At 44.2% G+C, this 15,794-nt stretch overlaps 1 long non-coding RNA gene across 2 annotated transcripts in view; it reads left to right on the top strand.

Moving 5' to 3' along the window:
• The first annotated feature begins 3,570 nt into the window (after positions 1 to 3,570).
• The window catches only part of LOC132709029 (uncharacterized), a 28,013-nt gene continuing 15,789 nt past the window's right edge, over positions 3,571 to 15,794 (top strand). For both annotated transcript variants that reach the window (XR_009620090.2, XR_015733448.1), the window contains exon 1: positions 3,571 to 4,195. This is a non-coding gene — a long non-coding RNA (uncharacterized LOC132709029). The remainder of the gene's footprint in view (positions 4,196 to 15,794) is intronic.

The following is a 15,794-nucleotide window of genomic DNA, read 5'->3' as shown; positions in this document are numbered from 1 at the left end:
CAACATTCAGGAGCCTTTGGACGGTAATGTCATACCTCATCACGTCACAGACATCCGATGAGGAGATATAATATTTGTTTCCCCAAATGTGCTGTGTACCTTTGCCCAACCCTTGCGAAAGGCCGTGGTTGGAAAAGACCGCTTTAGAAGATACAATTGCTCTCTTGAGGATTTTGCTTTGAGCTCTGTCTCAAAGATATCAGGTAGTTAGGCAGACAATGGCTGCTTTGTTCCAGAACTCCATGGCAATTAGTTGCTGTATCATAGGGAGCATCAAAAAAGGACAAGCCGATAGTGAAAGAGGATGAAATGCAGCTGAACAAACCTTGAACCCCTAAGTAGAGAAGGAAGTAAGGGGTCAAATTCCACATGGGAAACTTGAGAGGGGCTCCTTTTTTCTAGAGGATGGGATATGTTCCTCATTTCGCCTGTTGGGAGAAATATCCATCTGGGTTCAGTTCCAAGCCGGGAGAAAGACACTGGAAACATGGAAAGAGCCTTGGTAGTACAGTGGTCTAAAGCACCCTGTTATTAAGACCAGCTGCCTGCAATTACTGCAGGTTCGAATCTCGCCAGGCTCAAGGTTGACTCAGCCTTCCATCCTTTCTAAGGTAGGTAAATTGAGGACCCAGTTTGTGGGGGCAATAAGCTGACTTTGTATAAATATACAAAAGGATGAAGGCTATTGCTTAGCGCATTGTAAGCCGCCCTGAGTCTCCGGAGAAGGGCGGCATATAAATCAAATTAAAAACAAAAACAAAAACATGGAGGCTGATTGGAAAGATGGTTTAAGGATGAAGCAGAACCACATGGGTTTGAGGTCCTGAGCAGCTGACCACATGGAGTTGAGAGTGAGGGGTATTTATACCTTCTCTTGGGCTTTGCACTTGAACTTCCTGTTCCTGTGCAAGAAGAGGTATTCTATTGGCTGTTGTAGGGGTTGTAGCTGGCTCTGTAGGTTGTCTGGGCTCTCCGGTTTGGTTGAAGTTTGGACTCTGATGCAATGTCCTTAGGAGATTGTGCGATGTGGTGAGCTCTACTGCTAGTGGGCTAATCCTATTATGTCCTGAAGGGTCATGTCTTAATCCCATCATCCTGGATCTGAAGGTCTGTTGTTTTGTAGATAGGATGGCCCAGTCTTTCTTAATGGGCAAAAAAATATCTGCTGGGGGCTGTTAAGAAAGATGGGAGCTGCTTTCCCAGAGCATGTTTCTCCATTTCTCACTCAGGGGAAAATAATATTCTGCCTTTTTAATATTTCTCAAAATGTTTCATTCTTCTAGGAGAGGGGTGGGTGCTAACTTTCTACATTCCCAAATCCTTTGTTTTTTTCACAGACTATTGTAGTCTGTGAGTTTCCACAGACTATTGTAGGTCAAGATTTCTTGGAGGGAGAGGAGGGGAGAAACTTACACAATTGCATGCATTTTTGCACACTGCCTTGCTTTGCATTCCACTGGTTTCCCAATTTGGCATCTTCCAGATGTTTTTTTTTAGACGGCAGTCCTCAGAATCTCCAGGCACCACAGCCTAGTTACGGAAGGCTAACTAGAGGAGTTAAGAGGTCAAAGAGTTAAGATGTTCCCTAGTGGGAATGTTTTCTAGAAGCCTGAATTCATCTTTTACCAAATTCCTGCGGGAGAGATGAAAGATGATCCTTTGGAAATATTTCTTTTTTTTTTGTCTTCAACACCTAGAACTGTAATCTCACTGTGGATTAATCTCTATCAAGTTCAGTGTGCTTGTTAGTGAGAAAACCACGATCGTGACCCACAATTATCTATGAGCACAAATTGATGGATTTATCTTCACAGCAATTGTGGCATGATATTATCCAAACCCAGACTTTCCTAATGAGGTGCCTGGTTGAGATGTAACTGGAGGCCATGCTGAGTGGAAATTATGGAAAGTACACTGCAACATCTGGAGATTATCAGATTAGAGAAGGACCATTAACCAATTCCACCAGAGATGGCTGTAATCAGAACACCTGCATTTTCACTTATCAGGATATTTTTGCTGTAGTGTTCCACTAATAAAATCGACCTCAAACATATTTATTTATTTATTGGTTCGATTTATATGCCGCCCTTCTCCAAGACTCAGGGCGGCTTACAATGCGTTAAGCAATAGCCTTCATACTTTTTGTATATACCTCCTTAGCAGGCCTTTCGGCCTCCCCTAAGTGGTGTTCTTTTATATACAGTCAGCTTATTGCCCCCACAATCTGGGTCCTCATTTTACCAACCTCGGAAGGATGGAAGGCTGAGTCAACCTTGAGCCTGGTGAGATTTGAACTCGCATATATTTCTTTTTCTATAACTGTAGCAGGGGTGAAATCCAGCAGGTTCTGACAGGTTCTGGAGAACCAGTAATGGAAATTTTGTGTAGTTTGGAGAACTGGCAAATACCACCCCTGGCTGGCCAAGAGTGGGGTGGGAATGGAGATTTTACAATATCCTTCCCCCAGGAGTGGGGTGGGAATGAAGATTTTGCAGTATCCTTCCCCTGCCACGCCCACCAAGCCACGCCCACAGAACCTGTAGTAAAAAAAAATTGAATTTCACCACGGAGCTGTAGCCTACTAAAAGTCATGTTGCCATGAGAAATGGTGCGTCATACGGCAACAATTTTTGAATCATGCTACTTCAAATCTATTAAATTACAGAATGCATCTAAACTCTGGATCTTTTGAGGGATTGAAATTTGGGGAGATTGTGGCAGTTTCGGCTACAGTGCTACATCTGCTTCTGTGCTGCTGCCATGGTCATGTGACTTTTATTTTCAACATTCCGTGACAGTTTCCAAGCCTGTCTTGCAATCCTTCATTTCCTCCCCCACCCAGCAGCACCAGCCACTTACCTGCATGCTGGAAGGGGAAGTGAAACAAAGGGAAGCAAAGGGAAGAGAGAATGGAGGGGAAGGGAAGGGGAGGGGAGGGGAGAGGAGAGGAGAGGAGAGGAGAGGAGAGGAGAGGAGAGGAGAAGAGAAGAGAAGAGAAGAGAAGAGAAGAGAAGAGAAGAGAAGAGAAGAGAAGAGAAGAGAAGAGAAGAGAAGAGAAGAGAAGAGAAGGTTTCCATGATCCCTGCCAGATTCTTTTTTGTTCCAAATCTCAGCAGGAGTCCAGACATTTTAGCAAGCAAATGTTCATCCTTTGTCCCCGTTAATTACAGATTCCATTGTAAGGTTTCCTTTCCAATTACTTTTTTTATCTACATTAAATCTCTCTCTTAATTGAGCATATGAAAACCATTGAAAACTAAACCCTCCTACGGTCCCTTGTTCTCTGGGTCTCATTTGAAGCACCCTCCAACTTTTGCCTTCCAGGTACGGGCCAATCTCGTGACTGGGAAAGCGTAGTCTCTCTGTAATCTGTAGAGTTCCGGGAGGGTCAAGGAAGACCTGCGATATTGTTTGCCTTGTTTTGAAATGCTCCTCCTGGAGCATTGTCTCCATCCAAGCTTTGACGCAAGAGGATGTAATTTTTTATTTTTTATTTTTTGCTTTCCTGAAATGCAATGCAAACTGCTTTGCCATCTGACCTGAAGTAAATTTCAGCCTGGAGTGAGTGTTCCTCATTTAGAACAAAATATCAGGATACTGAACAATAGTAGCTTCTGTTGAGCAGGGCCCATTCGGAGATAAGTGGGCCAGGCAGGGAGCCAGAATCAAGGGCAAGCCATACTGTCATAATAATCAATTAATTCAGACCTGAGGGTCTTAACAAAGAGGCTACTGTGGAGGAGGCCAAACGGCTAAAGGCTCGGGTTAATGCCTGAGGCCACCAGGAATAGTCAAGTTCTCGTGACACGGGGCGGGATTGCGCAATGGGTCCTTGGAGGAGGAATTAGCGACTTGGAGCCTTCCGCATGTGAAATATTTCAACGGACATCAGCTTCAGTCAACACGGTCAACGTCGAAGGGTTAGAAGTGATGTATTTTAAAAGATGAGGAGAGATTGTGCACCAGCTGGTTGCAGAAATGCAACTTTACTCTTTTTTTTTTTTTTTTACTGACAGCTTTAAAAAGTAAATAGCCTTTGATTCCCTAAGAACAGGGGTCAGCAACCTGCGGCTCCGGAGCTGCATGCGGCTCTTTGAGCCCTCTGTTGTGGCTCCCTGTCAGGTGATCCCACCACTGGCTGGCCCCGTCCCTCACCCTCCCCTCCCAGTCATTCCTCACCTGGCTTGAGAAGGTAAAGGCGACGGTGGGGGATGGAGAAGCGGCTGGAGCAGAGACAGGGAGATACAGGGAGATACAGAGAGAGGGGGGAGGGAGGGAGAGAGGGAGGGAGGAAGGGAGGGAGGGAGGGAGGGAGGGAGGGAGAGAGATGTCAAAAGGGTTTTGTGGTTCCTGGTGTTTTTTAACAATTGGTTCTCTGCCCTGTTGACCGGCTGGGTAGGCGTGGCTAGGGGGGGGTCAGGTGACTAGTGGAAGTGAATGATGTGGAGTTGGCCACGCCCACCCAGGTTTTGTGGCTCCCGGTGTTTTTTTTTTTTCCTGTGGGAAACGGATCCAAATGTCTCTTTGAGTGTTTAAGGTTGCAGACCCCTGCCTAAAGATTTTATGGCCGAGCAGTTTTCTTGGTAATAATGCAGACAAGTGTTTGGCCACTGCCTTCTAGTGGGGTTTTTTTTTTCCAGGATTCCTCTCTAGTTTATGGTCTTAATCTTTCTTGGATGGCTCTCAGCCAAGCGCTCAACAGTGCTGACCCTGCTTAGCTTGCAATCTCAGACGAGCTTGGCTAGATGCTGCCATCTTTGCTTCATCCTCTGGAAAAAGAGGTAGGGAATGAATGCCCCTTTATGACTTGTGGACTTCAACTCCCAGGATTCCTAAGCCAGCGTGGCTGGCTCATGAATTCTGGGAGTTGAACTCCACAAGTCATAAAAAGGCCATTGTTCCCCACCCTTGCTCTAAAACCTTGTTTCAGTCCTGCTAAATTTAGGGTATAGGGACTTCCACTTCCAAAATTCCCAAGCTGGGATACTGGTTAGGGCAGGCCTGTCAAACTGGTGGTCCATGGGCCGGATGCGTCATGCGCAGGCCACACCCACCCTGGCTCCGCAAAGGCAAAAAAATGTCACGATACATCACGATACGTCCACTGATGTGATCGAGTTTGACACCTGTGGGTTAGGGAATTCTGGGAGTTGAAGTCCACCGCTTGAATTTGCCACGGTTGATAAATATGCAGAATATGCATCCAATATTAGAGGGAAACTAACCTTGCTGGAGACTATCCAATCATCAAGATGTTCCTGGAATTTGTTTTGTTTTGTTTTGTTTTGTTTTGTTTTGTTTTGTTTTGTTTTGTTTTGTTTTGTTTTGTTTTGTTTTGTTTAACAAAAGCCCAGTTGCCTCCTGAAAAAGCACCTTTTTGGGACAAGCATTTATTATTTATTTATTTATTTATCAAGCATGTATAAGATAACAGATATAAGTATATATCTAACATGATTTTGAATGCAGGAAATGGATACGAGTAAAAAGGAATATTAGGACAGGGATGGTAGGCACGTTGGTGTGCTTATGCACACTCCTTACAGACCTCTTAGGAATTGGGTGAGGTCAACAGTAGACAATCTAAGGTTAAAGTTTTGGGGGTTTTGGGATGAGACCACAGAGTCAGGTAGTGCATTCCAGGCATTGACTACTCTGTTGCTGAAGTCATATTTTCTGCAATCCAGTTTGGAGCAGTTTACCTTAAGTTTGTATCGATTGTGTGCTCATGTATTGTTGCAGTTGAAGCTGAAGTAGTCATTGACAGGTAGGACATTGTAGCAGATAATTTAGTGTACTACACTTAGGTCATACCGAAGGCGGTGTAGTTCTAAGTTGTCTAAGCCCAAAATTTCAAGCCTGGTGTCATAAGGGATTCTGTTGTGAGCAGAGGAGTGGAGGACACTTCTTGTGGAATTTCTCTGGACTCGCTCAATTGTATTAATGTCCGATGTGCAGGTTCCAGACAGATGAGCTGTATTCAAGAATTGGTCTAGCAAAGATTTTGTATGCCCTAGTTTGCAGTACAATATTACCAGAAAAGAAGCTTCGCAAGATTAGGTTAGCAACTCTTAATGCCTTTTTGGCAATGATGTTTGCCAATGTGTAAGACAGAGCATTTGTTGGTTAAGATTTGGAGTTGCCAATTGTTTGACAATTCTGGCACATAGTCAAGGACTCTTTGTAGGGCAGTAGATTGTCAGTGGTGTTGAATAGTTTTACATCATCAGTGAAGAGAACACAGTTGTTTATAATATGATCACAAAGGTCATTTATGTAAAGTATAAAGAGTGTGGGTCCTAAAACGCTGCCTTGGGGACACCACTGTTAACAGGTGCAGGATTTGATAGGGGACTCCCTATTTTGACTACTTGTTGCCTGTTTGACAGGAATGCAGCTATCCACTTATGCAGGGATCCGGAAATGCCATAAGATTTTAGTTTTAGAAGTAGTTTGTCGTGTACCACTGAATCAAAGGCTTTACCGAAGTCTATGTAAATTGTGTCTATTGCTTTGCCCTGGTTGAGTTCGGTAGTCCATATGTTTTTTCAGTGTAGGAGTTGCAGATTACAGGACAAATTTTTCCTGAAACCAAATTGTTTATTAGAGAGTAGGTTGTTTGTCCCTAAGTGGAGGGTAATGGTTTATGATTGATTCCATGACTTTGTAGGTGATGCAACATAAAGAGATTGGTCTATAATTTTCAAATAGGCTGGGGTCATCCTTTCTGAAGGTAGGGATGACCGTGACTAGTGATCATAGGTTGGTCCTGAAAGATTTTTCATGGATGACTGAGAATCTCTACAGACATTTAGCTATACAATTTGGGATGAACACACTTGGAATGGTGTGGGAGTAGGAATGGATTTCCAGAGGAAAAATTGCAGACTACAGGAACCAGGAGCACCACTCAGGTGACCCTGAGGACACAGATAAACCTCCAAGTGCTTCAATGACCCTTTAAAAGTCCCGACCCCTTTCTGGATCGGGACTCCCTATGCACAGTCACTCATGCCCTCGTTACTTCCCGCCTCGACTACTGCAACGCTCTCTACATGGGGCTCCCCTTGAGGAGCACTCGGAGGCTCCAACTAGTGCAGAATGCGGCCGCACGGGTACTTATGGGGGCAACATGGCGCTCCCACGTGACACCTCTCCTGCGCGAGCTGCATTGGCTTCCGGTGGTCTTCCGAGTGCGCTTCAAGGTGCTGGTTCTCATCTTCAAAGCGCTCCATGGCTTAGGACCCGGTTATTTACGAGACCACATTCTGCCTCCGATAACCTCCCCCCGGCCAACACGCTCCCACAGAGAGGGTCTCCTCAGGGTGCCGTCTGTCAGGCAATGTCGGCTGGCGACCCCCCGGGGAAGAGCCTTCTCTGTGGGGGCACCCGCCCTCTGGAATGAGCTACCCCCAGGGATACGACTAATCCCAGACCTCCGTACCTTCCGCCGGGCCCTGAAGACTTTTTTATTTCAGCAAGCCGGACTGGGTTAAAAATTTTAATTGGGTGTATTTTATGGATAAGGGGTTTTAAATTGGAGAAGCCAAAGATAATTTAATTTTGTTTTTAATTGCATTTTAATATTTGTATTGTGTGTTTTAATTTTGGCTGTTCACCGCCCCGAGTCCTTCGGGAGAGGGGGCGGTATAAAAATTTAATAAATAAATAAATAAATAAATAAATAAATAAATAAATAAATAAATAAATAAATAAATAAATAAATAAATAAATAAAAATAAAAGGATGCAAATGACCAACTGTCTGCAAGGAATTTAAATCCTTCCATTCCCCATTATCCTGTCAGAGTTGAAGAAGCTTCTTGGAAAAGAAATGAAACATCTTCAAAAAGAAAAACAAGAAACATCAGTTGCCTCCTGAAAAAGCACCTTTGGGACAACCATGACCTGGATGACTGTGAATCTCTACAGACAATCATCTAGCTATGTCGTGAGATATTCTAATTCATTGGACTTGAATGAAATACCTGCAGCTGATCAACAAATGAATGAAACCAAGTGGTTATTTGCAGGCTGAGTCTTATGGAACTCAGAAATGTAATGAGGTTTCTTGATGACAGAATCATTCACAGCAGACAAGGTGCCCGACAGAATGCAATTTCAGAGTTTTCTTGAAATGCTCCGATGAAAGGAAAGTGATATGTCCTTTGAGCTATGCTTCATTTCAGGCATGCCGGCACTTTTAGATGGATCTCTACAAGGTAGGGAGTTTTCTGTGGCCAAAGGATAGAAAATCCTTGATTTGTAATCGACGCAAAAATAGTACCACCTGTAAAAAGGAAGAGTGACAATCGTTAGAACAGAAGGCTGATAAAGACAAAACACTGAAAGACCTCCACTCTGCAAATTAAAAGCAGAATTATGGTTGCAATGTACAGAATGCCAATGAGCTTATTAACCTTAAACAGAAAAAATAAATAAATCAGATAGGCTAATAGAAGCATGCATTTGTGTCCCGTAACTAATCAGTCAACAACAATAACAAAATTACTAAGGGGAGCTTTGAATTCCAGAGCTGTTAATTAAATGCATAATTGGCAAGAGAATTCTCCGTTTGTCTAATGCGAGGATGGACTCTCACTTTGACGGGTCTTTGAAGTTTAGGAGGCAACATTAAGGGCTGAAATACAGCATAAAATATGCTTATGTAAAAACTTGATAGAGCTCTATTAGGTAGTATTTTTTTTAGCCAGAAAGGACTACAGTATGTGGCATTTGGTTGGAAAGGATAAGGAAACCGGTGGACTAACTGGGAGAAAATTTTGGAATTTGAAGGCCACAAACAAAGATGAGAGATGCCATGTCATCCAACTTGTTATTTTGAGTTCCTGCAGATCCACTTACCCACTTCTTTTCGGAAGGAATTTGAGGTATAAAATCTTGGAAAGCGAATTGTTTATTTGTTAGATTTTTATACTGCCTGCATTACTTTATACGTTTCTCCAAGTAGCAAATATACACAATACTCCTTCCTCCTCCTGTTTTCCCCCACAACAGGGACCTAGTGAGATGAGTTGGGCTGAGAGAGAGTGACTAGTGCCAGTGATGGCTAACCTTTTTGCTGTCTCATGCCAAAAGTGGGGGTCACGTGGGGGGGGTCACACATGTGCGTGTCCACACCCATAATTCAATGTGCCTCACCTCCACCATGCCTGCATGCGTGACCCCTACACACTCCCCCCACTTTTGACACATGATGACACAATGGGCCCGGTAGGCCTGTTTTTCACTCTCCCCAGGCTCCAGAGGCTTTCTTGGACTCTGGGGAGGGCAAAAACAGCCTTCCCCACCCACTCAGAGGCTCTCCGGAGGCCAGAAACAGCCTTTTTCCCAACTTCCGGTGGGACCGGAAGGCCCGAAAATCAGGTGGCCAGCGCTGGAGCTGAACTAGGGCAATGCTCACGTGCCCACAGATATGGCTCCGTGTACCACCTGTGGCACACATGCCATAGGTTCGCCATGATAGGACTAGTCCAAAGTCACCCGACCAGCTTTCGTGGCTAAAGTGGAACTAGAACTCACAGTATTCTGGTTGCTAGGCCAGCACTTCAATCACTACATCAAACTGACTCTCTAAATATCTAATATCTTTCTTTCCAAAAGTGAAATCAGTAGCTGATACCAAGAGACCTAAGTCAGAGAGATTTCTAATTCTGTGTAAGAAGCTAATTATTCAGCTAACAGTTTAGAAAGACAGATCTGCAACTCTCTTCAATCCCCTGAAATATGAGTTTCCAATCGGCTGAACAATGAGCAGCTCTGAAAAGAAGAACTAGGGGTGACATGATAGCAATATTTCAGTACTCCAGGGACTGCTACAAAGAAGTGGGGGGGGGGTTTCAATCTATTCTCCAAAGCACCTGAAGGCAGGACAAGAAGCAACAGATGGAAACTATTGAAGGAGGAAACCAACTTAGAATTAAGGAGAAAATTCCTGACAAATCAATTGATCAGTAGAAGGGCTGACCTTCAGAAGTTATGAATGCTCCATCACTGGAGGTTTTTAAAGAAGAGATTAGACAGCCATTTGTCTGATATGGTACAGGGTCTCCTGCTTAAGCAAGCGTTGGACTAGAAGACCTCTAAGGGCCTTATTCTGTCATCAGAAGTAGATTCGCTCTACTTTCAGATTATATGTTTCCATTTGGCAACAGAGGGGTGAAAGATTTCAGAAATGTGTACACTTCCTCCTCCACTACTACCAGAGTAACTGTGGGTATCTCGTCTTCAGCTGCAAGATAATAGGTGGACAATTTAGGCAACTACTTATGAGAGGCAGTTGCAATGTTAAGCTAATGTTCAGCTTCTCTTGGTGGCGTACTTTTTCTCTTTCTCAAGCATCTTTGCAAGTCAGTTGAGGCACAGACTTACAAACTTGGACCCTTGTGATCTTCTAGCTCAGGGGTCTCCAACCTCCAATCCATGAACAGGCACTGGTCCACGGCATGCCAGACATCATGCCATCCAAACAAACAAAGCTCCATCCATGGAATACAGGCAGCACATGAAGCCACATCTTCTCTGGTCTGCAGAAAAACCTCTTTCCACGGAACCGGCCCCTGGTCCCAAAAAGTTGGGGGTGGGGGCACTGTTCTAGCTGCACTGATTTTGGACAACTTGCTTCCAGTTTAACTTCCCAAGCTTGGCTAGATGTCCTCTAGTCTGATTAGCAGCCCCTGATGTCAATCATGCAGGCTGTGGGTGGGCCAGAAGCAACATGACCCTCCCCTTCAGATCAGTGGTGGGAAATCAAAGATTTTTACTACCGGTTCTGTGGGTATAGTTTGGTGCGCATGGCAGGGGAAGGATACTGTAAAATCCCCATTCCTTCCCCACTTCAGGGGAAGGATACTGCAAAATCCCCATTTCCTCCCAATCAGCTGGGACTTGGGGGAGGCAGAGAATAGATGGGGGGTGGGGCCGGTCAGAGGTGGTATTTACCGGTTCTCCGAACTACTCAAAATTTCTGCTAACGGTTCTCCAGAACTGGTCAGAACCTGCTGAAACCCACCTCTGTGTTCTGTCCCCAACCCCACGCACACACACCAACAGACGTTCAGGAGTTAAAGACCAAGCCAGCCGGCAAAATTCTTTTCCTTATGATAACGGAACTTGGCAACAACCTAGTGGCTGCCTGCCAAAAGTTTATTATTTACAAAGAGGAGAGATAACTTCTCCCCACTTCTAATACATCAAAGGAAAGCAGTTCAATAATTACAGAGTCAATCAAGTCCAGAGATAATCCAGCAAAGTCTATAGCAAAAGTCCGGCAATGCAGAATGGCGTGGAAGCTTTCAGCTTTGTTCATCACAAGGTTTGACTGGCCACCACGCTCCCTTTTATATCCTGTGGGGTGTGGTCCACTGACTCAGCCTAATCTTGGGCACACCTTTTCTTCTGTTGCGCGCACTTATCTCTGCGATGCTGGCGTGGATCCAGCCAAGACTCATTACCCTCATCACTGTCCATCTGTGGCTGCGTGGACGTGCTTGGCCCCGGCCCTATCTCTTGCTCTTCGGCGGACACCGAAGGCATTGCCAGAGAGGAGGGTCCTGGAGAGGGAGGCCTTGCCAACTCCTCTCCTTCACTCTCGGAGTCCTCTCCTGCCGATGACACAGGCTCAGGTAACGGAGCCACAATACTCTGCTTCAGATGCACCGAGGGGGTCCCTGGAAGCCATCTGGACTGTCTGCAGCAGAGAGACCCCTTTTCCCTGCTCTCATCCCTTTCTGCAAATGGAAGCATTTTTTTTTTGGCACCCAGAGGTGAAGGCGGAGGAGGGGGTGGGGGAGAGAGAACCATGCCTTGACATAGACAGATGGCACATTCTTTTGGCTGAGCTATGGCTCCTAATAATGCTTAGCGGTGCTTATCTTGCACTTTGCATCTTCCAGAAACTTTACAAGGCAAGGAGCGGTTAATCATTGCAAAGTTCAGTTCTATAGACCTGAGCCATTTGTCATAACTCGGGAGGTTTCTATATTGTTGAGATAAGACTTCTAGAGATGATTTGATAGCTTGGATACCGACTAATGCATTTAAAGGGGCAGCCTGATTTATGGAATGCTTGGGTTTCGAAGGGAGAATGGCAGCAAGGCTACGGACCTGAACATAGAATAACAGAGTTGAAAGGGATCTCTGAGATCTTCTAGTCCAACCCCCTGTTCAAGCAGAAGACTGTATACCATTTCAGACAAATGGCTGTCCAGTCTCTTCTTAAAAGCCTCCAGTGATGGAGCTTTCACAACTTCTGGAGGCAAATTGTTCCGCTGATTAATTGTTCTAACTGTCAGGAATTTTTTTTAACTTAAGAAATTTCTTAAGTTAAGAAATTTCCTGACAGTTAGAACAATTAATCAGCGGAACAATTTGCCTCCAGAAGTTGTGAATGCTTTTTAATCAAAGTTCAGTTGTTCCATTGCTTGATTGTTCTCATCATTAGGAAATTTCTCCTTAGTTCTGGGTGGCTTCTCTCCTTCGTTAGTTTCCATCCATTGTTTCTCATCTTGCCTTCTGGTGCTTTGGAAAATAGCTTGACTCTCCCCCCCCCCCCGTCATCTTTGTAGGAGCCCCTCAGATTTTGGAACACTGCTATCATGTCGTGAAATCCTTGTTCTTGTGGTAATTCATGGCTTAGGCCCGGGATATTTGGCGGACCATCTGCAGCCAGCAACAGCTTCCCATCGCCCTGTGCGTTCCCACAGGGAGGGCCTACTCAGAGTGCCATCGGCCAGACAGTGTCGGCTGTCTACCCCCAAGGAGAGAGCTTTCTCTGTGGGCACACCCACTCTTTGGAATCAACTCCCTCTGGAGCTCGGGGTGGCCCCTGACCTTCACTCTTTCCGCCGTGGCCTGAAAACGTGGCTATTTTACCTGGCCGCCCTGGACTGATGAGGGTTTTAATTGAATTTTAACTGGGTTTTATTGAATTTTTGTTAATTTTAACTTGGATTTTTGTTTTAATGGTTTGTTTGCTTTGTTTTAATTGTTGTGAGCCACCCTGAGTCCATTGGAGATAGGGTGGCATATAAATTCCATAAATAAATAAATAAAGCCTTGATGGTACAGTGGTCTAAGCACCCTGTTATTAACACAGCTGCCTGCAATTTACTGCTGGTTCGAATCTCTCTAAGGCTCAAGGTTGACTCAGCCTTCCATCCTTTCTAAGGTAGGTGAAATGAGGACCCAGTTTGTGGGGGCAATAAGCTGACTTTGTATAAATATACAAAAGTATGAAGGCTATTGCTTAACGTATTGTAAGCCGCCCTGAGTCTCCGGAGAAGGGCGGCATATAAATCAAACAAACAAACAAACAAATAAATAAATAAATAAATAAATAAATAAATAAATAAATAAATAAATAAATAAATAAATAAATCCTAATAATAAAAAAAGGAACAGAGTTGATTGGATCCAGAATTGGAAAATGAGATTGTGATTCAGGGTGGACTTTAATCATCCTATACTTTCATTCACAGGTTGGAAAAAAATCATAGTTTGCTCAAACATAAGTTATTGAACCAACCATCATCATTATTATTATCTCTTTTATTCATTAAACATGAACCACAGTCAACTGAACATTTAAAAATGTATCATAAATGCCATTGACTGGTGCTAATGGTTGATACGGGTTGCTGCCAGCGTCCTAGGTATCAACCAAGTATCTTCTTAAGATGTACGATGTTCCGAGTAGCGCAGTTTTTTGCAGTTCCATTAGTGTTATTGCAAAAAGCTGCAATTTCTTGATGTTTTTTATAAAATTCTTGGACCATGGTAGCAAGTGCCCCAATGACAATGGGTATCACTTTTACATGCTTCATTCATAACTGTGTAGTTTCGATGGCCAGGTTGCGATATTTTGTGATTTTTTTTCACAGTTCTTTTTCTTCGACTCTGGCATCTCCTGGTATAGCGATATCAATAAATTGTACACTTCGGCCCTCGACAACTGTGATATCTGGTGTGTTGTTGTTGTTTGACAGTATACACAGCAAACGAGATGACCATGCTGGATTTCGTATCCCAAATCACTAGTTGAACACTTCCCGAGCGTTTAGGACTGTGTGATGTATCGGCGGATTATGCGAGCAGATCCCAGTAAAGTGGCCTTCTGCAGCTGACCAATAGTGATCTTGTCAGTGCCAATTGTTCTTAAGTGCTTGCCTTGGTCTTTCAGCACAGCACCCAGTGTGCCAAGTACCACTGGAACTACCTGCACTGGTTTATGCCAGAGTCTCTGCAGTTCGATTCTCAAGTCCTGATATCTGGTGACTTTTTCAAGTTGTTTCTCGTCGATTCTGCTGTCATCAGGTACGGCAATGTCGACAATCCACACTTTTTTCTTCTCCACAATCGTGATATCTGGGGTATTGTGTTCCAGAACTTTGTCAGTCTGTATTCTGAAGTCCCACAGTAGTTTTGCATGCTCATTTTCGACCACTTTTTCAGGCTTATGATCCCATCAGTGCTTTGCTACAGGCAGATGGTAGTTGTGACACAAGTTCCAGTGGACCATCTGAGCGACTGTGTTGTGACGTCGTTTGTAGTCAGTCTGAGTTATTGTCTTGCAACCGGCCCTTGATAACCATGATATCTAGTGTGTTGTTGTTGTTGTTATTATTGTTGTTGTTGTTGTGATTAACTAGGTTATTGCATCGTATGTCATAAATTATACACACAGAAGGCTGGGTCACTCAAGATACAGATAGTCTTTGACTTACAACCACAATTTCTTTTGCTAAACAAGGTGGTTGTTAAGTGACTTGCACCCGATTTTTCACCCAATTTTTTTACCATCATGGTTAAGTGAATCACTGCAGTTGTCAACATGAATCATGCTTTTATTCAGTGAATCTGGATTCTTCCATTAACTTTGCTTGTCGGAGGCCAACTAGAAAAGTCACAAATGGTGATCAGATACCCCTTTAAAACCATTGCAAATAGATTTTGGTTGCCAAGTGCCCAAATTCCAGGGGTGAAAGGTGTTATGTATCTAATTTTGGAGGGAAAATTAAGCGGGGAAAAAGGCTCGATGATTATTGGCCAGCACCCTGGCCAAGAGACTATATAAGGAGAGCTGTTCTACTGTACATTTGCTGGATTCTCACTGTGAAATAAAAAGCTGTTGTTAACATAGACCTGGCTCCTGGCTCCTCACTCACCCAACTTAACACTGGCGACGAAGGTGGGATCGAGGTAGACAGGGGGAACACCTAGCCACCCAATCGGCATATGCTGTCATCCATTTTAGGCCACCATATGTAGCTCCTCGCCAACCCTTTCATCCTTACAATTCCAGGGTGCTCCACATGCAATGTTGTCAACACTTTTTCCCGTAAACATAGTGGTACAACAACTCGATCACCCCACAATAGACAACCCCCTTGAGTAGTCAGTTCATTTTGTTTGTTAAGAAACGGTTTAAATTCCCCGCTCACAGAGCCAGCCGGCTCCTGTCTCCTCACTCACCCAACTTAATAAAATCTACTTACCTTCCTTACTGGTTCGGAAGCGCGTGCGCATGTCACGTGCGTGCACACACCTTCTGCGTATGCGCAGAAGGTAAAAAAACATTATTTCCTGGTTAAAACCAGGAAGTAATGACACCTGGATGGCGATCACTACCGGATCACGGAACCACAGGGAAAAATCGCTACCAGATCGAGCAATCCAGTCCGATCCGGGAGCATTTCACCTCTGCCAAATTCTAATTACATGACCATGAGGATGCTGCAATGGTCATAAGTGTGAGAACCAGCCTTTTTTTTC

The sequence above is a fragment of the Pantherophis guttatus genome, chromosome 3, assembly GCF_059756535.1.
Source record: "Pantherophis guttatus breed Tessera chromosome 3, ASM5975653v1, whole genome shotgun sequence".
In the NCBI taxonomy this organism is placed as follows: Eukaryota; Metazoa; Chordata; class Lepidosauria; order Squamata; family Colubridae; genus Pantherophis; species Pantherophis guttatus.
Note: the sequence above shows the minus strand (reverse complement) of the source record. Positions and strands in the feature narration are given on the sequence as shown.